At 37.7% G+C, this 26,944-nt stretch overlaps 1 pseudogene; it reads left to right on the top strand.

The window, feature by feature from the left end:
- Positions 1–576: 576 nt before the first annotated feature.
- Positions 577–25,028, top strand: LOC149252770 (peroxidase 57 pseudogene; annotated as a pseudogene).
- Positions 25,029–26,944: the final 1,916 nt, after the last annotated feature.

The raw sequence follows: 26,944 nt of genomic DNA, 5'->3' as shown, positions 1-26,944 counted from the left end.
GTGACATAAACAAATGGGTGCCATTTTCATAGTGAAATGGCAGCTGGAAATAAGTGAGAAAATCCATAGCGAGAGAGTTGAAGTCATCGTAGGTACCTCGAGGCAATTCGATGTACAATTTGGTGGCAGCACCTGTGAGATTCCTTTGGAAAAGTCGAAGACGGATAGAATCATCGACATACAAATTGGAGGAGCACCAGAGCTGATATGTCATCACATGAGCTCATGGATCCTCCTTCGCTTTTCCCTCAAATTTGTGGAAATTACTTGGAATCTTCGACAAAACTGGAGACCAGTATGGTGAATGAAGAATGGGATCATTCATGAGCCTGGAAACATTGGGCAACTCCAATGTAGCCAAGAAAGGCAATTGCATGTTAAATGACATATAGGGCCTTTGAGGAGACCCAAACTACGAAGTCCATCCTTGATGGTAAGGATTTTTCCCCCATAGTGGTGGATTTTGTCCATATGGAATCTGATTTTGTCCCCACTGAGGGTTACCTTGCCCATAAGGCAGATTCTTCCCTGTGTAGGTTTGATATTGCCCTCCCATAGGCCACTGATGAGCATTGTATGCAGCATATAGGTTATAAGGCTGTTGAACCTGTTGACCCTGGACGTAAGGATTTTGAACCTGTTGATGTAGGTGTTGACCTTGACCTTGCAAAGGCTAACCTTGTTGATACACATATAAGGCTTGTTGCTACCAAGGCTGACCTTGTTAATGCAAAGGTTGGCTATGCTACTGTAAAGGTTGGCCTTGCAAGGACAAAGGTTGGGAGGGCTATTGAATAAAGTGCATCTACGACTGCAAAGTTTGTTGTGACTCTTGCAAAGGTTTCCCTTGCGGTTGTAGCAATTGTCCTTGCTGTTGCATTGCTTGCCCTTTCTGCTGCAAAGATTACCTCATCCAAATTGGATCCATAAACGACTGTCAAAGAACCGTGACTAAATCAAGTTGAACAAATCTCGAATGAAATCCAAAACAGCAATAAAAAACACCCTGAACCAGTGGCCATGGCAGTCGGCGTGGAACGACGAGGACCTCGGTCAAAGCGCGCTGACCGAGGCCCATGGAGACTACGCAGGAGGACAAAATAGCCCCTGGGAGCCCCAGATCGGGAAAAGGAGTTGATTTTCGATGCGCGTTAGCACTAAGCTCCTTTTCCCAATCTAGGGCTCCCAAGGGCTATTTTGTCCTCCTACGCAGTCTCCATGGGCCTCAGTCAGCACGCTTTGATCGAGGTCCTCATCGTTCCACTCCGGCTGCCATGGACACTGGTTCAGGGTGTTTTCAATTGCTTTTTTGGATTTCATTCGAGATTTGTTCGACTTGATTTAGTCACGGTTCTTTGACAGTCGTTTATGGATCCGATTCGAATCACAACCTCCCAACTGAAAAGCTTTTGGACCACCAAAAGTTGGTTTTCTTCAAGCATCGACTAAGTGAGGAAACTGCTATCTCACTTGTCCAACCTCAATCCACTTCGCATTGCTCGGCTTCGAACCTTTAAGCCCAATTCTGAGGTATTCCACCTATCCACCGCGCCTCGTCCTTACCTTCCTATCCAACATTGTATCTTTCTGCAACTCATTAAGATATTCAGGTAGCAGGTCATCAACAGAAGGTAATTGACTCTGCTCTTCAGGGTCCTCAATCATTGAAGGTTCAAACAACCTCAAGCAATCTGTGTTCACGACTGAGTAGATGTGCATGTAAGCTAGCAGATCAAGGCGAAAAGCATTTTAACCAATCTTCTCAAGTATCTTGAAGGGTCCATACCTGATAGGTTTTAGCTTCTTACGTTCACCTTGCATCCGGTCCTTGCTGATATACAGCCAGAATTGGTCTCCAACTTGAAAACTATGCTCCATCTGATGCTTATCATGCCTAGCCTTGTACTTGGCCTGGCTCTTTTCCAGCTGTTCTTGTACTGTCTAGTGGATCTCCTGGATCTATTCAATGAACCTAGTTGCTTTGTCCACATCACTGTGTCCATCTACCATGGTATCTTTACCAAAGACAAAATCCAAGGGAGACCTTGATATGAAACCAAAGCAGGTCTCAAAAGGAGATCTCTGGGTAGAAGAGTGTTTGGCTCTGTTGTAAGCATGCTGCACATAACACAAGTGTTCATCCCAAAGCTTAGGGTTTTTGCTGCAATATCCTCTTAGTAATTGGATCATTGTCCTGTTAACTACTTCTGCCTGGCCATCTGTTTGAGGATGAAAAGTTGTGCTTTTCTTTAATTTGGTGTCCATTAGTTCCCACAAACTGGACCAAAAATTTCCCACAAATTGGGTGTCTTGATCAGATATAATAGAAGTGGGTTATCCAAAATGAACCCATACATGTTCAAAGAATAATTTTGCAGTTTGTTCAGCTGTAATCTGTTTACTACAGGGTATCAAAATACACATTTTGCTGAACCTATCCACAACAACATATAGATAATCATGACCTTTCCTAGATTTAGGCAATCCTCCAACAAAATCCATGGAAATGCTCTCCCAAGGGTGAGAAGGAACAAGCAATGGAGTGTACAAGCCTAGTTTTATGTTGCTGGGCTTGCTTTTAGCACACATAGCACACCCCTTTACATATCTAGAAACTGTCTCACTCATTCTTGGCCAATAACAGAACCTTTGCAACTGTGGAACTGTTTTACTTACCTCAAAGTGACCTGATATTAGAGAAGTGTGTGCTTCCCTAATTATCTTTGCTCTCTTAGTTTGTGGAATGCAGAGTTTCCCACAATGATATAAGAGTCGGTCCTTCACATGATAGTCCAATTCTTCTACTCTTTTGCCTTGACTCAAAGTTGCATATACATCTTTAAAGTCCATATCCTGAGAATATTGTTCTATGTAGCTTTCATGTAGCACAGAATTATGCTTAAGTATGGTAGATGCATTTATAATGGGTCTAGATAACATGTCTGCAACCTTGTTATGTATGCCCTTTTTATATTTGATGACTAAATGAAACTATTGTATAAAACCCATCCATCTGTAATGTCTTGATTTTTGCAACTTAGTTTGGGAGTGTAGATATTGACGTGGCTGATGATCAATATGTATTACTGTTTCTTTGCCCATTAAGTAATGTTTCCACTTTTTCACACTCTGAACTAATGCATACAATTCTTTATCATATGTAGGATAGTTAACTACTGCAGGATTAAAAGTCTCAGAATGATAACATATGGGTTTACCGTGCTATGTCAACACTGCTCCCATGGCATAGTCACTGGCATCAGTTTGGATCTCAAATGGTCTTTGTAGATTTGGCAGTGCTAGTACAGGTGCTGTACTAATTTTTTCTTTCAAGGTGTCAAAGGCTTTCTGCTATTTGCCTCCCCACTGAAACACCTTGTTCAATCCTATCAAAGAATGTAAGGGAGCTGCAATTGAGGAAAAATTTGAAATGAAATTCCTCCAATACTGTGCTGCTCCTAAGAAGCTTCTCACTTCTGTAGCAGACTTGGGTTTAGGCCAGTTTACAATGACTGCCACTTTAGAGGGATGTATTTTCAATTCACCTCCCCCTACTATATGACCCAAATAATTTAGAGAGGTTTTGCCAAATTCAAATTTGGAGAGTTTAACATGAAGTTTTTCTCTTTTCAAAACATCTAATGTTTGCTTAACATCCTTTAAATGTTCTTCCAACGTTTTACTAAAAATCAGAATGTCATCCAGAAACACAATAACAAAATCATCAAGAAAAGGTCTGAGTACATCATTCATTAATCTCATGAAAGTAGCAGGGGCATTGCTCAAGCCAAAAGGCATAACCAGTCATTCATACAATCCCTGCTTTGTTTTGAAAGCAGTCTTCCATGCATCTTTCTCTGCAACTCTGACTTGATGGTATCCACTGTGCAAATCCAGCTTGGTGAAATAAACAACTTCCTTCAATTGATCTAAAATATCATCTATGCGAGGAAGGGGATAACGATCTTTTATCGTTATTTTATTTAGTGCTCGATAATCAATGAGCATTCTCCACGAGCCATCTTTCTTTCTCACCAAAACGATTGGTGACCCACATGGTGATGTGTTAGGCCTGATGAACCCTTTTCTCGAGCAACTCCTGCACCTGCTTCTTGATTTCAGCATTCTCTAAAGCAGATAACCTATACATCCCATTGTTAGGCAAAGGAACATCTTGCTGCAAAATAATATCATGTACTATTCCCTTTTTGGGTGGCAGACCTTAAGGTTCTTGAAACAAGACATCATACTCTGAAACAATCTTTTCTATATCAGTTTGCTGATCAGGATTACAGCCCTCAAATACATTGGTTTTATTAGTTTTCTTTTCCTTTACAACCATTAGTAAGCATTGTTTGCATGAATTTATCATTCTTTTCATATGTCCCGAGTTTATGAGAGTATAATTATTCTTGAGCTTATGAGCTCTTACAAAGTACTCGATTCCATCCTTAACAAGTAGATACTTGTTCTCAACTCTATAGAAAATAGCCTTTCTATCGTACAAGTAAGGAATTCCTAAAACAATTCCACATATATCCAAAGGAATTACATCTAACTCAACCTCATCTACAAATGCTGACCCAAAAGAAAACTTGAGTTTGCACTATCTAGTCACTTGTAGTTGTGCTTTATCATTCAACCATCCTAATGGGTATGGTTTCTTATGAGGTGCAGTTGCTAATCCCAATTTCTTTACAATTGCTTCAAAAATCATATTTACTTGTGAGCCATTATCAAAAAAAGTATAAATCTTTTGATATTTGGAAACAACTCAAATATGGAAAAGCTCATGCCTTTTTCTCTCATGTTCTTCATCAATAACAGATTGAGCAGAATTACTAGTAGATGCTTCAAAATTCTTACCTTTTATACCTGTGGCTGCTATGATTGTTTCATCTCCCGAGTCTGACCCCAAATCCTTCTGAATAGCTGCAGCAGTCTTCTTATTCTTGCCCTCGGACTTCTTAGGTCTCAGCTATGGATGCAGAATCCAACAGTGCTCATCATCATGCCTGTCCTTTTTACAGTGGGTGCATGAGGCTTTGCCTTTCTATGCATTGTTAGCCTTCCTTGCTTTCCACTTCTGCTTTCTTTTCTCCTTGCTTTTGCTTACAGTGGGTTGGGATGGTCCCCCAACTTCTGGATTTCCATTCTTTCCTCTAGCTTCCAGATGAGTAGCTTGTACAGATACCTCATCTATACTAGTGGGATTAAACATGAGGATGGTATGCCTCATGTAGCTGTGTAGACCACCATTGTACTTCAAAAGAGTTTCTGGTGAGTCTAATGAAATACCCAACATCAATGCTCTCTTTCGGAACTCTTGAGTATACCCTTGTACACTTTGCCCTTTCAACTACCGAAGAGTTTGCCAACTCATCATGGCTTGTTGCATGTAGGCCAATGGATAGAACTACTTTTTGATTGCAGTAACAAATTCACTCTAGACAGAGATGGTCTTACCATGCTTCCTCATATCAGATTGGGTTCTGCCTTCCCACCATACCAAGGCAGTGCCCCCTAGGCGAAGGCTTGCCAGCTAAATCATGCTCTTGTCTGAGTTTATGATTTGTACTCTGCAATACACATCAATTTGTCTTATCCAATTGTCCAACTTTTCAACATTTAACTCTCCATCATATATAGGAAAATCAAATTTAACATCTAACTTAATCAAAGATGCTTTCTTATTATGCACAGGACTACTAGGAGGTGTAGGGAAGCTTTCTTATTTCCCCTTTCCTTTGGAGTGGTCATGGGAATGAGATTCATCTTCTTCTTTATCTTGCTTAGAGCCTGATGAATCTTCACCCTTATGCTTTCTAAAGTCCCTATACATTTCTTCCACCATGGACTTTATAGCTAGGAAAATTTCTATGAATTGAGAGTCTGTCCCTATAGAACCTTCTTTTGACATTGTCTTTCGAGAATAGACTCTCCCAATTTCAGGATTAGTTTCCACCAAATCTCCTTCTCCTAATTTGAGCTTTGATCTAGTGAGCATCCATAGCTAAACCAACACAAGCTTGTCTAACCTTACAGCCTAGAGCTTTGATACCACTTGATCTGATAATCACCTTATGAGTTACCTCAGTGAAGATTTATTAAACAAAAAGGTATTACAGACCCATGTGCTGGTGTGTGTTCTGTGTTATTGAAGCAATGAATCGATCAGATTGCCAATACACAGAAAAGAAATGGAAAGACAGCAGAGAAATGCAGTAAGCTATACAAAGACACAAACACTTTTTAATAAGGAGTTCACCCTATTCTCCAGGGCTACGTCTCCGGTCCAGCTTCAGTGGTGGCCTTGTTTTATTATGTCTTTGAGCAGAGAAATTACAATACAAGGACTCAATGTGAGTTCTCCTGAAGCAGATTTTGCTTGGCAGGGTGGTTCTTGGATTCCCCAAGCCACTTGGAGTATACAGACTCTTGTTCTTCCTACCATCTCTATGACCCTCACTCTGGTGCTCTATGCTGCCTGTGGTCAGCTCGGCCCTCTGTCTCCTCTGCTTGGCTTTACTGCTCTCTGTGCTCAGTCCTCCTCTTAGGTTTCACTGTTCATTGTCTCTCTTGGTCGCTTGGACTCTTCGATCTCTCTCTTTCGCTCCCCTATTCACTGTCTCTGTTCATGGCTTTAGCCATTCGACCTCCATGCATATTCGTTTCCTCTCCCGCCTGCGTCGATTCGCCTGTCCCCTGTGTGCTTGGGATTCCATTTTCGACGTCAGCATGAATGCTTTGGAATCAGCCACGTGTCTCCATCAGAACAACAACAGCCTATTCGTCGATTCATTTCTTCCTCCATCATGGCGGTCAACGGATCTCAAATCCCCTTAGATTGCGGCTTAATTCCCTTTCAGTTCCGCTCTGTTTATTGGACGCAATCTCAGCCGTCTAATCTGGGCTCCTCCAGATCCAACGTCGAGTGCGGTTGACTTGCTCAATCGATAATGCGTGATCATGACGGTTTTTCTCTCACCTCCGCTGCCACGCGTCAATCGCTGAGTGTGATTGCTACGCTTTCTCCAAAACTGCTTACCGTTCAAGGGTGCCCCGATCAAACCGCCAGTTTCCAAGTTGTGGGTCCCACCTTTGTACAATGGCGCTTTACGTTTCTGCCCACGGTCCTCTGGTTCCCAATGTGAATGAGTGCTTAAGGCTCCTCCATTTTGGCCCTGTTTTCCTAGCGATGCGCGTTAGCGCTAAGCGCATCGTTGGGCAAACAGGGCCGAAAAGGAGGAGCCTTAAGCACTCGGTCACGTTCGGAGCCAGAGGACTGTGGGCGAAAACATAAAGCGCCATCGTACGAAGGTGGGACCCACAACCTGGAAACTGATGGTTTGATCGGGGCGCCCTTGAACGGTAAGCGGTTTTGGAGAAAGCAGAGTGATCACACTTAGCGATCGACGTGTGGCAGTGGAGGTGAGAGAAAAACTGCCGTGATCGCTCATTATCGATCGAGCAAGTCAACTGCGTTCGACGTGCAAATGACGTTGGATCTAGAGGAGCCTAGATCAGACGGCTGAGATTGCGTCCGATAGACAGAGTGGAACTGAAAAGGAATTAAGCCGCGATCTAAGGGGATTTTAGATCCGTTGACCGCCATGATGGAGGAAGAAACGAATCAATGAATAGGCTGGCGTTATTCCAATGGAGACACGTGGCTACTTCCTGATCGTTCATGCTAATGCTGAACAGGGAATCCCAAGCACGCAGGCAACAGGCAAATCGACGCAGGCGGGAGAGGAAACGAATAGGCATGGAGGTCGAATGGCTAAAGCCGTGAATAGAGACAGTGAACAGGGGATCGAAAGAGAGAGATCGAAGAGTCCAAGCGACCAAGAGAGACAATGAATAGTGAACCCTGAGAGGAGGACTGAGCACAAAGAGCAGTAAAGCCAAGCAGAGGAGACAGAGGGCCGAGCTGACCATAGGCAGCATCGAGCACCAGAGAGCTTGAAGAATCAAGTCTTCCCATAGAGGAATCTGTCCGGATGGAGCATCACAGTTGGCTCTTTCCACTGTAGACCGAGGGTCACAGAGCTGGTAGGAAGAACAAGAGTCTGTGTACTCCAAGTGGCTTGGGGAATCCAAGAACCACCCTGCCAAGCAAAATCTGCTTAAGGAGAACTCACATTGAGTCCCTGTATTGTAATTTCTTTGCTCAAAGACATAATAAAACAAGGCCACCACTGAAGCTGGACCGGAGACGTAGCCCTGGAGAATAGGGTGAACTCCTTATTAAAAAGTGTTTGTGTCTTTGTGTTGCTTACTGCATTTCTCTGCTGTCTTTCCATTTATTTTCTGTGTATTGGCAATTTGATCGATCCGTTGCTTTAGTAACACAGAACACACACCAGCACATGGGTCTGTAATACCTTTTTGTTTAATAAATCTTCACTGAGGTCACTCATAGGGTGATTATTAGATCGTTTCCCTTGCTACTACGAAGGTTTCCCTTGCTACTGCGAAGGTTGTCCTTGTTGCTAAAAAGGTATCTGGATAGTTCTTAGGGTGATACCCTGAGGGTATTAATAGTTCCCGAATTGGATCAGGCCATATCCACCAAGCACAGTGGATTGGCCAAGCTGAACATAAGGCCTAGCCTGAGAAATGTAAGGCGGATTTACCATAGCTTGTGAACCATATGGGACATAAGTTGGTTGGAATGGGACCTTAGCCATATATGGCTACTAGTATTGGACATTACCTGACCCAGATGGACCAATAGGAGTTAGAAATAATTCCGTAAAAGGGTTGATTCATTCCTCCCATGTTATTTTGTAATCCACTCACACTGGTTTCTCCAGACATCTTAGGGATATTCGGATCTTGCCCCCTAAGCGGTAGCACAATCTGTCCACTTGCTGGAGGGATAGATGAACCTACTGAGACCTGACCTGAGACTGTCGGTTGAACTGGAAGAGTCAGTCGAAATGACAAGACAGGTTGAGATGGAATGGTAGGTTGAACTAGAACTGAGGTGACTACAGTTTGCACAATCGGTCAAGAGGTCGTGTTTTGAACAAACGGACCTGAAGTAGGCATATTGCCAAAAGACCAGATGGGTTCTAATACAATGACAAGGCATTAGGAGTGCTCGAAATCAACTGAGCTAGAGAGGTATAACCATGCGGAAATATGGGCTTACTAAACTTAGGATAAGAGAGAGACGAGACTCCTCCCGTAAAAGGGAAGCCTTCTGGAGGGAACTCATATCCCTACTCATCATCTACATCAGGGGTGTGGGTAACGAAACTTCTGAATGACCCGAAGAGGAGACTAGGATCTCGCCTTCTAACTCCATAGATGGAAACAACTGGTGACGAGGAACTGGAGATGTCTGAGGAGATAAATCCAAAGGAATACTAGGCCAATCGTATGGACTGTAAGGACGCTGTGGAGATATCACAATAGGATTGAACAATGGGTTCGGTGGATAAATAACTAGTCTTTGTGGACTTTCTGGAGTCTACGAACTCTTGGTTGTCCAGATGGGATTATCATAGGAATTTGGATCAGATTCTTCTGGTGATCAATAATCTAATGGAGGCGGGTGAGAAGAAAAAGGTTGGATACTCAGAACAATTCCAAGTTCAACACCTTGATCTTAAAGCAACTAAGGAAGTTCTGGATGAAATCCTTGGTAGGACCCTTCAATATCAGACAATGAAGGGGAACTATGAGATGGACTCAATGGTTCAGCCACGATGGCTTTCCCTCAACAGAGAAAAAGGAAAGGAAACAATTTGATTAAGGCTTTAACAACCTTGAAATTAATAGAGAATTACTCAATTTGGTCTAAGAAACAACTACTTGGGATGACATATTTACTGTGGGCCGTTATATTTTAGAAACAAAAACATTTCCTTTTCATCTTTTAAGAGTTGAGAAAAGGGAAAAAAGGTGACTTTAGGGCTTTCAATGTTTTTGAGAGCGTGAAAGGACAAGTTGCTCAATGATATTTTCAAATTTAAAGAGTTAGAAAAGATCAAATGGTTGCTCAGGTGAATCTAGGTAGAAGGAGTACCAAGTAACCGTGAACTTCAATATACACCTCAACCAATAAATTGACCGAGGACTTGATGTACATGCAAGAAATCTCCCCAAATGTTGTGTTCAGTGTATCACATTTACAGGGCGGTAGACTCGGCTTCCTATGGATAAAGGATTGCAACCTAGAGGGGTCTCCCTTTATATACGCGACGGTATAGGGAGAACAAGTCTGTGTTAGCGCTGTCTAATTCCGAAGCTAATAGCAACTGCTAAGTTTTAAAGATGCCATAACACGTCTCTAACCTAGACCACTAGATATGATCGTTTATGTTTCAAATTCTCCTTAGGTTAATTGATAGATTTTAAAGTTGATCTTGTAATTATGTCTCAATTTCAAGGCCTTAACGATGTTTTTTCTTCCCAAAATGCAAACTAGACAATGAAATGAAATATTTCAATTCGATGAAGGCTAGCTATGTAGGGAAGAAAATCACTCAAATCGTGCATCAAACCAAATGAAATATGCATCTATGACCATCTTTAAATTCTAAATGCAAAAATATGAAATCTAATCTTTCATATGATAAGCAAATGCAATGCCAAAACAAATCTTAAAGCAAAATCTCTAAGATATAATGATGATTTTTTTTCTCTGTTTCAAAATGTAACAAACGTAATCTAGTGCAAAGGGAAAGAGAATGCAAGCAAACCAAGAAGTATGAAAATCACTTTCACATCAATGATTTGAATGCAATGCAAAATGTTTCGAAAACTAGGAAAAGAATTGCACTTTCACTTTTAGTTTGAAACATAAACAACTTCAAAGCAAACACTTTCTTTTGATCCCAATGAGACGATTGAATTGTAATCTATTGTTCATCAAATGAAGCTTAAGAAACTTTCACTATATCCTCTAATGAAAACAACTTAAGTCACAAGAACCAAAAGTAATTTGCAAGCACGTCTGAACACACAAAGGATTTTAAACGCGGGAAATCAATCTCTGATCTCTGATTGGGAAGCCTGACAAGTGTACTATGGTTGACCGAGAAGACCTAGAACCCTAAATGGCTAATCAAACTTCAAGAACACTCAAGCCAAGTCAAAAGGCAATTGAAAGCAAACAATGAGAGAGTCAATGAACAAACACACTGGTAAATCACAAGGAGAAGACAACTGAAATCGAAAATCAAAGAGAAACCCCTAAATTTCCAAGTTTTCTACAATCATCACACATGTCAGCAAAGTAGCAATCATCTCTACTGTAATTAAAAAAACCCACGATATCATCATGACTGTCAGGTTCATATCTGCGATGGCGAGGAAAAGGACAAAGAAATCTAAAATTTTCAAAGACAGCTCAGGTTAACAATCTTCATATATCTACCAGGTAATGACACTAACTTCAAGCAAGCAATGTAGTCTAAAAATCAATGGTTGACCAAACTCATCAAAAGACAAGGTGAAGGAAAGTAAGGAAAAGGTAATAGGCTCCTTAGCAGAGTCACCATTTTTTGACAAGGTTAATTCTCTCTACGGACAAAGATGATCCCTCTAGCCCAATGAGTGGGTTTAGTAACTTGAGAGGACAATCAACTAGACATCTTCCTGGATTATGATTGAAAAATAGAACAAGACAGAAGGCCTACCTTGCTCTGATGCTAATCCAATTTCCTTTGTTGAAATCCTCTAACTGCATGTATCAAAGTCTTGTTCCTGCTTCTTTTATTGCTTATGTACATGCACAAACAACCAAGAGACAAAAAAGCATGCCAAAACCAATATCAAATCAAATAATAATCTATTTAGCTTATCAAGGAATTCCAAACATGCCATTGATTCATCATGCCATGATACATCATTTCGGGCTTCAGAAGTTATCTCCCTCCGATTTAGATCATCGAAGGCTCATCACCTCTCAAGAGTAGACCATCAGGATGTAAGACCAAAACCATAATCAAAATCAAAGTCATACCTTGGAACTCATCATCCTGACTTCATCAAATAACTGCCAAATATAGACATATTTGGATTGGGGAGCTTTCTTCATGCAATGCTCTTAAGCATAATGCCTTGCTAATCCAAAATAATCAACCTTTCATAAATCAATGTCGTATCAACAAGGTGATCTCATCAAAGTTTACAACCATTATCAAAGTCATCAATATCACAATATCAATTCTTTTAACCAGGAGACTAGTGGAGCTCATATCACATCTTGACTTCATTTATTATCATGCCAACAAGATGTAGCCAGTCATGCAATATCAATCCAAACTTCATTGGGTCATTTTCATAATCATAACATAAATCATTTCTGTTGCTAGGTGCAAATGAATACACCAAGGATGAGTCATGCAGGTTTCAATTTCATGCTAAATCACAACTATCATTACCTCAACCATTGTACTAGGAACAAGGAGGCCAATTTTTGAATACCAACATAAGTCATTGTGCACACATAGCATTGACATCAGGGAAAATCAACAATCATCAGATCAAATCATTAGACATCAAATCAATTCCAAATTTTCTATTGTAAATATATCTATAGACAAAGCATATATCAATCATTAATTCAAAGTTATTGTCAAGCATCATGATAAAAATTGTTCATCTATATCAATCAACCAAATCATGCTAACCTCTTGTAGCACAAACATAGTGACATATCTATATGTATGTCCTGGTCCCCTGAAAACACAAGTTCGGTCTGCATGTTCATGTTATCGAAAACATTCAATTTTTTCCTGCTTCCAGATCTAGTTATCTACAACACATCTATGGAACTGATATCTTCTAGGTGATCATTCGATTTCAAGCACAATACTTCATTTTTATGTGATCAATAATTTAACCCAACAACTTTAGAAATAAAATTACAGTGGAAGAATATGTGAGAGACATCTCGATTCAGAGTTCAAACAACTTCAGATGATGGTCAACTCTAGTCAAACCCCTAGATTCTCCCTTCAGATTAGTATGGGAGTGTCTTTAGCTGTTTGAATGCTACCTGGGTCTTACTATGCGTGCATACAGGGACAAGATTTCCCAGTTCTGTGCCTGGGTCCGAAGAAAAATCCATAATTTTTGTACAAGCTTCAGATTTGAGACTTTGCTACAGATCAATAATGGAAGATGCACATAAATCATACTTCAACAATATAGAATTCAAATAGTAATAAGAGTAAGAATCTTGAGAGGAGATTCTCCCTCTGACTGGGAATCTATGTCATCAACTTGTCTCTACTAGAGTCAAGCAACAACAGATCTGTTAGATCATAAACATATATTTGTCATGGCTATCAACATCATGACATCAATATTTCATCAAGGTTTAGACTCAAAGCAGCAGATAGATGCAACATCATATCTCAGAGATTATGAACACAATTTCTATCAAGTCACTTCATCAAGTTAGGACATTCAGTTTAACCATATGTCATCAAGACATGACCAGAAATAGTAAGAGATCTAAAATGTCGATCTCATTGTTATACCTCTAATATCATGCTTATCATGATCAATAAGACCAAGTAAGTTCATTCAATAAATCTTTATCAAAACAATGAGAGTGTCAATCTCTCTTTCCATATGCTTTCATCATGATTATCATGCACATTATCAACAGACTCATGTATAGGAGTCAATGAGCTATCCTTCTATATAAAATCCATCATGACAAGTATCAAGAGTATCATTTACTACAGTCAAGGTGCTAGCCTTCTTTATAGGATCAAGATGTCCAACAGATGTATTTTAGCCAAACATCAAGTGTATTAATGTATCAACATTAGATATCCTAATAGAATTCAAGAAGATCTAAATGTTCAACACCAGGAACATCATTTCATCATAGGAAACATAGATCCAAGTCACATTCATATGCATATATGAGCTATCAAAGAAAGAGACATTCTCATCATACCTTAGGGCATACCTAGCCATCAATGTTATTGAAATACAACATACCATGCATAACTTGTGGTATTCAAATACTTGTGCACCTTTTCATTAGACATAGGTCGCTTGGAGCACTTTGCCATATTTTCATATAGTCCCTTTTAACCTTTTCGAGCTCTAGCTATCCTTCTTGCATTTCAAATGATCCTCAAGAAAGACATATCTCATCAAGGAGGTTAGAAACATCCATATACTCAAATACATATGTAGGAAGTATAATAATAATTAGATCCATAAGTCTAAACAAAATTAAGAGGCATCATGAGTCAAGAAATACTTATCTTCAACGAGAGGTGATCCTCTCCCTCTTGAAACAATCTTCAAGAGTCATCAATGTCCATGGTCCATATAACAATGTTGCCTTTGGTTATACAATTAAGCTTGTTATGGATTATCCCATCTGTGGCTTCATCAAATCTTTTTCAAGTGCTTGAGCATCTTCACATTGACCAACTAGGTTCCATATCTCATATTGTTTCCATAAACTATGGTTTTCTCTCCAACCCTACCCTCACATTAGGAGAATTTTGAGGTCTAAAATGGGCCTCCTAAGAAAAATGTACAACCAAAATAATCTTTATAAGAACCAATAGGATTCAAGATGATGATGTCAACCATGGGGGATGATTCACTATTTTGGAGTAAAAAAAGTAAAAAGATAAAAAAAAAAAATAATAATAAAACTAATTTTTTCACTCGTATTTTCAACTTATCTCCCTAAGGTTGTACTCAAATTTCAAGTGGGAGTACTTGTTGGATGAAAAAATGAATTCCAGATCCAAGGAGTACCCATGTTGCATACTTTCGATGGACCCTACTACACAAAAAATGAGAAATACATGAAAACACATGATTGCAATCACATTTTTCATGTATTTCTCATTTTTCGTGTAGCAAGGTCCATCGAAAGTATGCAACATGAATACTCCTTGGGTGAGAAATCAAATTATGCATCCAACGAGTGTTTCCACACAAAATTTGAGTAAACTCATAGGGAGATAAGTTGAAAATACGAGTTGAAAAAATAGTTTTTCTTTTTTTCCCTCTAAAACTTGATGATGTAAGCTAATCTTATTTTATTATTTTCACAATTATTTTATAATTTCCTTAGGAGGCCCATTTTAGACCTCAAAATTCCCCTAATGTAGAATCTATCAAACCCTAATAATAAAGTTGCCTAGGGTTTTCTTGAAACCCTAGAATTCTCTTAGGTCACCACCATCCTCTTCTTGCTTCCATCAAAGGTGTCATCATCGGGGTGATCTACATGGATTTAGTCAGCCCAGCTCTGATACCATGTAAATTTTTCATAGGGCTACATTGTTCTTTGCTTTGATAATAGCATTTATTCATTAATACATTAACTTCACCCCATATCATCCTTACATTATTTAGATCTACACCATTATTCATCATCATATACAATTATATAGAAATAACAATATCATCATCATCAAAGTAGTGGAACATAAAGGAACATTAGAAGAAAATCATGCACAGACACCAGGATTGGTCTGAGACCGGGGCAAAACCCACTATGGGGAAGACCCTTGCAAATATTCTTCTTCTTAGGTCATCATCAAATGATTCAGAAAAAGAGAGTAAAATGATCCATAAATTTATTTGTATGACAAAACAACTATGATATCCATGAAACAAATCTAACCATGCTTATAATCATAAACCTGAATCTAAGGATTGTAGTATGTTGTCACTGACTGTAGTCAACTGTTGGATACTGTTGTCACTGTGCTGAACACTGCTATCACTAAGCGAAATCTTTGAAATACTGAAATCTCATCTTTGAGTCTCATATGTAGGGAGGAGTTGTGCGAGCGTCTATGACAGTACTATAAACTCTTTACAAAACTGGACGACTGCGTCCGAAATAGATATGGACGCTCCCATGTGAATTGGATGCGGGCATCTGGGGTCAAACATACCCAGATCTACATGAAACCCTGGATGCTCCCATAACAATTCTGTGTGAGAATTTATGGAATCTCAAATGCTCTCAAGCCCATACTGTGCATGCGTTCAGGGACCAAACTGAGTAGCAAAAACCCTAGCCTCCCGGACGCTCCCATAAACACTTTGTGTAGATGTCTAGGGATTTATGGACTCTGTCTTGACCACTATGTGCCAGCATCCAAGGACTAAAATGTACAGTTCTGTGCCAGCGTCTAGGAATCATAAAACCCTAGATCAATTCAAGATTCACCCCTGAGATTTCAGACCCTTGCACGAACTTTCCTCCAACAGACCTGTACGAACCAAGATAATAAGAGAATATAAGATGGCTTGATCAATCTGTCCAAATGAACTTGAGGTATCTTCTATTTATAGGCTTTCATGAGGGTCCACTTAGGGTTGAGGCTGACTTGTCCCATTGTACATGAGCTAGGGCCAATCTAATCCAATATACATGAATATATAAATAAATTCAAAAACCAACTTTCTCTTGTCCCAATAAGGTGATCTTTAGGTCAATTTTGGTCCTCTCAAAAATAGGAATTTAATGCAATCATCATCTCAGTCATCTGAGTTTTCCAAGGTGGAATTTTGACTATAGTTGCAAAAATTAACAATAAACCACCTATATAGTGCATTTCAGACCTGTGTGGTGCTTGCTATGAAAATACAATTGATAAACCACATGGACAGTCGATTCCAACTCTTGAGATTATTCAATACCCCATCTGAACCTTGGTTGAATCCACGTGAATGAACTTCAAGCAAACAGTGAGTCACTGTGGAGCTTGATAATAGGAATAATGGAAAAAGCACCCTGGTGCATGCTATAGGTACAACTGATAAAGAGCCCTAGTGCTTATTGTTAGAGAGTATTTGATAAACCACTTGGATAGTGGAATCCTTCTTTTAAGTATTTAACCAAGTCTTTTGTGTGAAATTCCCTAATAAATAATTTCTTAGACATTAGATCTGACTTAGGAGTGGTTAGTTGTAAGAAACTTGTGGTGTAGTTGGCCTATGGTTTGGTGGAGAGTGGAAGTCCCTCCTTTAGTTGCCAACTAGTTTGAGACATACAAATAAGTATATTGCATACACATATTTTAATCATGAATTGTTATGTTCATTGTTATGTTTAGGACTAGTATGAGATCTGGTATGCCCATGATTTTAATGAATGTTTGGACTGTGTTTTTCAATATTATGTCCACTATTGATATGAGAAACTATGTTATTATTGTTGGTTTTTGTAGTCTCAGATGTGTTATAGCCATGAAATTTGGTGGAGAGGCTTGAATACATGAGATCCCCAAAACCCAGAAATTGTTTATGGAAATTCCACCTAGAAGTATCTCAATTAGACTATTAATTGTTTTTTAAATATTTCCTAAGTCTAAACTTAAGGAATATGGTTAATTAATCAGTATTAATTGAGATAAGGTGAGAATAGCCTAGAAAATCATACAGATCGATATAGAGATGGTCCTAGACATTGATTATGTTTTAATCTTGGTCGTTGGTGCTCCAACAATGGATTATGAGAGGAGCTAGATGTGGTGATGGAGAATACACTCGAGCTATACAATTTCTTGGCAGATCAATTTCCAGAGTAGCAAAGGTTAGTTGTCAAAGAGAGCCAGAGATCAAAGCAATGATTAACGGGCAACGACAGTGATCTGAAGGAAGTTTTCTAGATCTGGTGAGGTAGCAACAAGAAGGTTGAGTTATCTCAATGAGGTAGTGTAGAGCTCTGCACAATAGCTTTAGAGAGGGAGTTTGATAAACTGGAGAGAAAATTGTTCTCAAATCTAGCGGCTAGGCAGAGGTTCCAGAGGACCGAAGAGACAAATTTATCAACAACAAAAGGTAGAAAAACTTCATCAGAGACAAGGTAGAGGTTAAATGGCATAGTGACTGGATAGTCCAGTGCAAAGGGTGATGCAAAAGCTTCAGGAGGCTAAGTTTTCTGTAGGCAAATTGTGTAGGGATTGCTTGTGGAGGAAGGGTAAATTTCCTTCAATAATTTTTCCCATATTTTCCTATTGTGGATTGTCATTTTCAAGCATCCATATTGTACTCAAATTTTCACTGCTACATAATAATAAAAACCCTCACTTTTGCATCGGTTTTCCCAAATTGGGGTTTTTCTGGGGACATTTGTCCAAAAATAATTGTCTTATATTTTATTTGTGTGTGCTACCATTTCTCAATTTCCAACGCATTACTTTTCCACAATATTTTATTTGTGAAGGTTATAGTGTGTTTATTTTGGTATTTTCCATAACATATAAATCGTCAATTTAACTAAAATTAGGATAAATAATACGAGTTGTTGCAATAAGATTCCATATTGGAATTTTCACAATTATGCTCTCTTATTTAACAATAATGGCTTATGAATATAGTAGCTCAGTATGTTAACAGGATTAGCAATTTCGGATAGATCGACTACAATTACTCTTGTATAATTAAGAGTATTTTTTATTCATGCTTAGTTAATTTCTATTCATATGCCTCTAAACGATTTTAAGCATATTACAAGATGAGTAGGGAATAAATGATGGTTTATTTAATGTTTCAGTCAATTAATGAAATAAATAATGTCTTTTAAATAATGTGGGTCCTACATAAAAATCCAATGAATTGTGTGCATGAGAATAATTAATATGTTTATTTAAGTATTAATCAATGTTTGATCATGTTATTTAATTAGCATTCAAATAAACTGGCTAGGGGATTATAGTATTGGCGAGATGTAGTACGAGGCCAGGGATTGTAGTACCAAGGGGATGCAATAATGGCCCGAGGAAATGGCACCTAGGGAAGTGATCCTAGGGAAGTATGGTACTAGGGAGTATGACACTAGGGAATGTGGTATCGACGTGGTGATCCCAAGGAACATGGTACAGAGGGAAGCGGTCACAGGGAATATCAGACTGGGTAAAGGTCATACCAAAACAATAGTGCCATGGAACTAAAAGGATGTATTGGTACTGATATAATGTGGGTACCATGTAGGGCCACAACTCCTTTAGGAAAGTTTAAGCAGAGGGGTATCAAGGACGAAAGGGTTTGACCTAATATGACACGTGCTTAATGTACCACATTGGGATGTTGGCTATCGAGCCATCAAGGGTTGTAATGGTTAAGAAAATATATAATAGGCCTATTGTCAATGGAATTATGCTAGAAATGAAAATAGGGAGGTGGAATGGATAGCACACACATAATAAATAAAACATATAGCATAGTAATATAGTTAGAAACCAACTTAAATCAAGAAATAAAATAGTAGAATATTGGAGAAGAAAAATTGGATAGAATGGTGGTAGCTTGTCTCTAAAGAGAGAGAGAGATGGTAGCTATGTTAATTTGCAAAAACTATTGCAAGAGGCCAAAAGAATGGCCTTCTAAAATAAATAAATAACTTGAAATTTCAAGTAAACCTTACCCTATAAGATGAAGCACCTAAATATGGGCCTCTGGGTGGTTAATTGGTATGTTAACTTCCAAGGGGTGCAACTTTTACGTATAATCTCATTTCGGGTTCATAGTAGCTCATTGGAAATAACTATTTGAAAATTTCAACATCTGATTGGGAATGTGGAATGTCACGACAACCCATACCCACCTGTGCCCCTTCCGAATGATAAGAAAACACCATTTAGGTTCAATAATCCCTATTGGCCCCTTGACAAATATGGGCTTAACATGGGTATATGTTAGGTTATTATTAGTATTACTAAATTTATTATGTATTTATTATTATTATTATTATTATTATTATACTTAGGATTAAATCATGTCTTTAAAATGGGTGTTTCCTTTTACAAATAAATACATTTCTATAGACACTTATGTATATATAAATTCATATGTAACCATTGACATTATAACAAACATTTCAATAGATGTTAATATAGATATTTTTATGAAATCTATATTTTAAGTCTTTGAGTATTCAGGTTGTTGACTACAAAGGAGAATTTTTATACAGAGTGTGGGGATAAAGATATGTCAAGGAAATATTTTGGGTGATAGATAACTTAAAATTTTGTAGTTGTGTGATCATCAACCAACTTGTCATAAAATAGTGCAAGTTAAACAAGAGGGAATTATTCAAGCAAGTGGTTTTTCCAACAATTGTTAAAATGTATTCTTGAGGCCTTCTAAGAAGCATTTGGGTTCCCTTTTTGCAATGTATAGATCTATTGTTCAAGGCATAAAATCTCAACAATGGAAATTGCAGAGGACTTTAATGTGCCATGATGACACTACGATATTTGTTTGATTTATCCTCATAAATAGGGATATCCATACTATGTATGGTGATTTTCAACAAATACAGGATAGGCATATAGCCATTGGATGTCACAACTTTAGAATATACTTTTTTCTCCAATAAATTAATGTTTCTCTCAACCTACATACAAAATCATTGAGTGACAATTTGTTTCCAAAAAATATGTATAATGGAAGGCTTCTTGCAAATGATTATGAACCATCTCACTTTATTATTTTAGGAACTTGTTACAAACATGTTGACACGCTACAAATTAGGGATTTTTTCCTCTCCCGTTGCCAAATATCCCATTTAGGGCATATGCTTACAAAATAATTTTGAAGAGGTGTGTTTATTACATTAGAGGTAGAAGACTCAATAATTTTACAAAACTAATATATGCAAGGACCCATAGAAGAGTACATAGTACAAAATAACCTAAGAAAGGTGAGTACTAATCATTATATGTGTAGGTTAATCCACAACTATGATGATGGCTTTGATAATAATTGTGATAATTCACCATCAAAACAAATGAATCATTAGACAACTAGTAAGTGCTTTATTTTTTTACTAGTGACAATGGTGTCAGTGAGGTCTGCATAAGTAGAGAAGAAAGATGAGTATCTAATACATATGATACTCCTTTCGCCTATGATGTTACAATTTCTCAAAACACATGATTATCTTTTTCACAAAATACACTCAAATATTCATGAGTAGGAAAATCCTAAATAGGGTTAGAGTATATATAATTGAACCATAATATGAACAATAATATTAAAGACCTTCACAAACCACTTGATTTGTCTTCAAATAGGTTGCTTGGGAGCATAGAAGGTGACGTTCAAATTACGTCAATTATTCTTCTTGTGGATACTAAAAGCATCTGAGTTAGATTTTGGGTTCAATAGGGAATAAACCAAATTGAGAATAATATATGTCCTTGATTCACCACTATCATGTGACATTCAAACCTATGCATTGCAAGAATTATTGTAATTTCTACAAGAAAACAAGTTTTAAATGTATAGGGACATATCCCTACGTTCGGACATTTATGTGATTCGTCCCTCCCCTTCCCTGGCACTTTAATTTTTTTTTAGGAAGTACATGAAACCATACCAAAACTTGATACATACCACATTATAGATAAAAGAGAAGTATATGAAGATTCTATCAAATGCATAGATCAATCTCAACCTTATTAAGATAGATTAGAGATTACTTATTATTCATTACCTATCCTTATCCATCCCTTCTCGTCCAATCTTAATCGTGATTAACACATTACTGTCTCATCCTCATATCAATCTTATTAAAACATGTTAGAAAAGAAAATATTCATTCAACATCCAATCTCAATCTTATTTAGCATATTATTATGCTATCTGTATCTAAATTCTAATAAAACATGTTGGAGATGCCTCTACTATTCCAATCAATGAAGATACTGGTAAGGATTTTCTCTCCTATCTGGTAGATAAGGCTATGCCCTCCTCTACCAGTTAGTCAAGCTTCACCCTCCTTTCCTAGTGAAGAGACATGCACCTTCGTTTCAAGACTAGGACAAAGGCAGAGGCAAAGCTATCTAAGAAAACATATAACATAGAGGAACCATCCACTGCAAAGGCATAAGTATTTGCATAAGTAAAAGAGATGAGAACAGGAAAAAATAAAAAGGTAGGAGCATCTTAGTGACAAAAATTGGAGAGAAAAAAATGATGGAGCAGAGGACTTCTCTTCTCAGTATTACGAATCAATTATATAATATTACATTCGAAACATCACTAATAAGTGACTCGAATGAAACTCGACTTGAACTGGACTAATTGAAACTAAACTAGGACACTTGGAGGGATGGTTTTGACACCTAACAGGAGGTTGGAATTATATTCTCCAACACTCCCCCTTAATTACAACCACATAAAAATTCGATTAAGATGCCTACTGGTCTATGTCTCGGCTAGGCTTACAATTTAAAAAATTGGCTTCAACTAGATTTACTTTTCTTCTTCTCTTCTTCCAGATCCTGTAGCCTCTAAATGGTTTTAGATTTTTCTCTTTGTTGTATTCTTCAAATATCAATTTCTTCATTTGCTGGTGCAGGTCTTCCATTTTTCTAGACTATCTAAACAAGTCCTGGACTTCTTCAAAAAATAACTTGTATGTGGGTTTCTGCCACATATTATCTTATGTAGTGTGCTTTTCATCATCAATCTGTTGCAACATAAGACCATAATACAATTTCATATCTTCACGACTCCAATACCTGAAAATTTCATTAATTTTGTCATCATGCATGTTGTCTTCAATATTCATTTTTGCAGCTTCTATGTAGACCTCATCTAGGCATGGTGTTGCAAGCCATGCTTCAAGGAAATTTAACTTATCTTCAAAATCATTATGTGTACCTGCACAGTGGAAATCAATGGTAATTTTAAAAACATTTACATAACCACATTGGTTATGTTATTTCTACTATGTAATGAGAGCTTCCTTCTGTTGCACTTCCTTTTTTGCCTCTTCCTCTGTCTTTGTTTTCTCTTTGTAGGCTTCCTTATTTGTCTCTGCCTCTATCTCTGTCTTTGTCTCTATCTCTTCCACCTCTGTACTAACCTGTGCTACTGCAAATAGGTTGTCTTCCACTATCTCACCAAATAAGATCATGTCAATATGATGTTTTCGTTGCATCACCTGCAACCATTCATCATTAGCAAACAATTCTTCATCAAAATTTACATCAGCAATAGTAATTGTTGGATTCACTATAGCATTGACTGTTCCAATGGCAGTTTCATTGTCATTAACAAGATCTATTGTTGGATTCACCAAACTTTCATTAGCAAGCTTTGTTGTTGGATTCACCAAACTTTCGTCAACAAGCTCTATTGCTGGAATCATCAAGTTTTCATTAGCACGTTGTGCACTGTGGGTTTCACGAGCATCTATGTGCTCCTTCCCTCTTGCTTCTGTGACTTCTTTATAGACATCATCCACTTGTGATTGAGCATAGTGGGATTCAACCAACTTTTCATCTCGATGTAGATCTGCTGCTATAGATCCACGTTCATCTTCAACTTCAATGCTCCCTCTTACACCAAAATCCTCTTAAGGGCATCCCAGACCTCCTTGGTTGTCTTGGCATATGAAATCAAGGGAAGAATGTTGTCATCAACAGATTCTTTTATGCATTTCAATGCGAAGGCATCTTTTTGCCTCTTCACTTCCAAATCTAAAAAGATCTAAAAAATCTCTTGTTGTCGTTTTGACCTTCTCAGTCTCTTGGCTTTTCTCATTTATTGACATTCTCAGTCTCTTAGCTTTTCCCATTTATTGAGCGTTGAATCACTACGGTTCAACAAAAATAAATATTAAATAAATTAAAAATAATTATTTAATTTTATATTATTTATTAATTTTTTTATATCATATTATTAAAAAATGATATTTGTCATAGTTAATTAATAATCTTAATATATTTTCACTGCCGTATTTTTTGTTTTCAACATTTTGGATCTTTATAGTACTTCCAACACTTCATGATATATCTGTTTTTTTATAGTTTTATCTCTCTCAATCTTTTCTGTTTTTGATTGTTTTATCTCTTTCAAACTTTTTTATTTTCTGAATTACAAGTCATCAACAATTTTTTTTTTTTTTCTTGTTTTCTTAACTTAGAGATGAATATTTTATGAGTAATTTCAGAAATTTACTCTATAGAAATGGAAATATGTCAGAATTATAACAACCATGCAATCTGCTAGTTTTTCTTTTCTGTCAGCAAGTGTCTTTCAACAAAGATAAAATGTTGTTTTATTGTAAAAAACTACTCCTCAACGCAATTGTAATTTTTTTTATGCTATAGAATAACAAAAAGTATCTTATTGAGTGAAAAAGCATATATATTTTTAAGATGAGATATATTCAAATTATAACAAGCAGCTCATGAAATTGCATGAGGTTTCTCTCTTTCTGCGACTATTCTTCAGGAGGTTTCTCTCTTTCTGCAACTATTCTTCACGAGGTTTCTCTCTTTCTGCGACTATTCTTCACCAATTCTGACATTTTTAACTTGACTAAAATAGACCTTCTGTTAACATGATTGACAGGCAGTAGGGCCTCAGTACAATCTACCAACAGGAAGAAGAGATGGAAGGGTATCTTTAATAAACAATGTAGATTTACCCAGCCCCAGCTCCTAAGTTTCTGAGTCAGCTGCAGCATTCACAAATAAGGGTCTCACACTCCAAGATATGGTCATTTTGTTGGGTGCGTATTATCAATTGTACTACATATTTAAACATACATAATATGGCCATTAGGTTTACTTAGAAAAGAAATGGAGTAAAATTTACTCTGTGTTCTGGCTTCAATTTGAGGTGCGCATATTGTTGGGGTCACGCATTGCAGTTTCTTCAGCGACAGACTCTACAATTTTCAAGGAAGCGGGATGGCGGATCCTTCCATGGGTCCAGCCTTAGTGGCAACCTTCAAGAATGTTTGCCCGTCACCAACATCGTCTTCATTGTAGGACCCCACCGTATTCCTCGATCAAAACACTTCGTTTTCTTTTGACAACAACTACTACCAACAACTTCAATTAAAGCATGGAATTTTTCAAATAGATCAAGAGCTTACCTCTGCTGGATCAACGAAGGGTATCATAATGAGCTTGGCCTCTGGCGAAACTACATTTAGTAAGAGCTTCGCTGCTGCCATAATAAAAATGGTGAACGTCAAAGTATTAACAGGAAAGAATGGAGGAATTAGGAAAAATTGCAGAGTTGTGAATCCGATATCTTGAAAGAAGAGAAAGTCCTCCAAATTGTAATGACGGAGATAGATTCATCTCCGTAATAAAGATGAGACACCTTAACAAAGTGATAAAAATGGCAATGTTTGTATTAATGAAAATAAAACCCACTGGTCAGCTCTATGAAAGAGAGTCTGGCTCTACAGAACGCTCTACATTATTCATCAACATTACACATTAAATAGAAAACATAGTTTTAGGGAAGTTAGAACAACATCCTAAGAAATAGAAACTAATTCCTATCCTGAGGTTACGTGAACCAACTCTACCTATTCTAGGATATTCTCCATTATCTTCAACACTCCCCCTTAATGGAGAATGGGTTCACATATATGCCTAACATCTCCCTAAACATTTGAAACTTAACTTTTCCAAGAGGCTTAGTGAAAATGTCCGCAACATTATCACATGTATTACAATATTCCAGATGAATTTCTTTGGATTGCACTTTCTCCCTGACAAAGTGAAATTGAGTATCAATATGTTTAGTGTTTTTGTGAAACACCGGATTGTTGGCCAGCTTGATTGAACTTTGATTGTCGCATCTGATTGTTGTTGTGACTGTCTGTTCTTCCCCAACATCCTAGAGAAGTCTTTGCGACCAAACCTCCTCACATGTTGCTGCGCACATGGCTTGATACTCTGCTTCATCTAAAGACAAGGAGACTGTGTTCTGCTTCTTGCTACTCCATGTGATCACCCCGGATCCAAGACTGAATGCATAACCTGTTATAGATCTACGATCATCTACATTTCCTACCCAATCTGAATCTGCAAATCCTGCCAATCTAACATCAGAAGAGTCAGTGTAAATAATATCGTAATCTATAGTACCTTGTAGATACCTCAAAACACTCTTCGCTGCATTCCGATGGATTTCAAGTGCCTTAGACATAAATTGACTTAGCACGTTGATTGCATAAGCCAAATTAGTTCTAGTGGTGGTTAAGTAGATTAAACTCCCAACCAGTTGTCTGTAAAGTGTTGCATCCGCTGCTTTTGAGCCATCCTCACACTGCAATTTGATGTTTTGCTGCAATGGTACTGGTGCAGGCTTACACTGATCCATTCTAAACTTTTCTAATAGGCCTTTGACATACTTTTCTTGAGACAGAAATGTTTGACCTGAATCTCTCTAGATTTCAAGACTTAAACAATATCTAAGTTTACCAAGGTGCTTCATCTCAAACATCTGTGACATCTGTTGCTTGATTTCATCAATTAGATATGTAGCATCACCTATAATTATCAAATCATCTACATATAATGAAATCAACACTACGCACCCTTGTTCATCTTTCATGGTGTAAAGATTAGGGTCATTCTTACTTCTATTATAGCGAGCTTGTAGAAAAAATGAATCAATTTTCTCATACCACGACCTAGGAGCTTGTTTTAGTCCATAAAGTGCTTTCTTCAATTTACAGACTAAATGTTGTTTTCCTTTCTAGACAAACCCTTCTAGTTGCTCTAGATAAACCTCTTCTTTTAGTTCTCCATTCAAAACTGCAGACTTTACATCTAATTGGTGCATCATCCAATGTTTCTTAGTAGCTAAAGCGATTAACATTCTGATAGTGTTCAATTTAGCTACAGGGGCGAAGGTTTCTTCATAGTCTATCCCTTCTTTTTGTGTGTACCCCTTTGCAACCAACCTAGCTTTCAATTTTTCTATAGTTCCATCTGCATTAATTTTCGGTTTATATAACCATTTACAACCTATGGTCTATTTTCCTCTAGGAAGTTCAACCAATTCCCAAGTGTTATTTCTGATTATTGAATCATATTCCTATTCCATGGTTATTTTCCATTCACTACTTTCATTTGCTTCTTTATAACTAGACGGTTCAACCACATTCATCATACTAGTTATAAAAACATTTTCCCTATATCTTGCAGGAATTTGA

This window comes from Pinus tabuliformis, chromosome 7 (assembly GCF_031772625.1).
Source record: "Pinus tabuliformis cultivar Carrire ecotype Pingquan chromosome 7, CPIR1, whole genome shotgun sequence".
Lineage (NCBI taxonomy): Eukaryota > Viridiplantae > Streptophyta > Pinopsida > Pinales > Pinaceae > Pinus > Pinus tabuliformis.
This window is presented reverse-complemented; position numbering and strand designations above follow the sequence as displayed.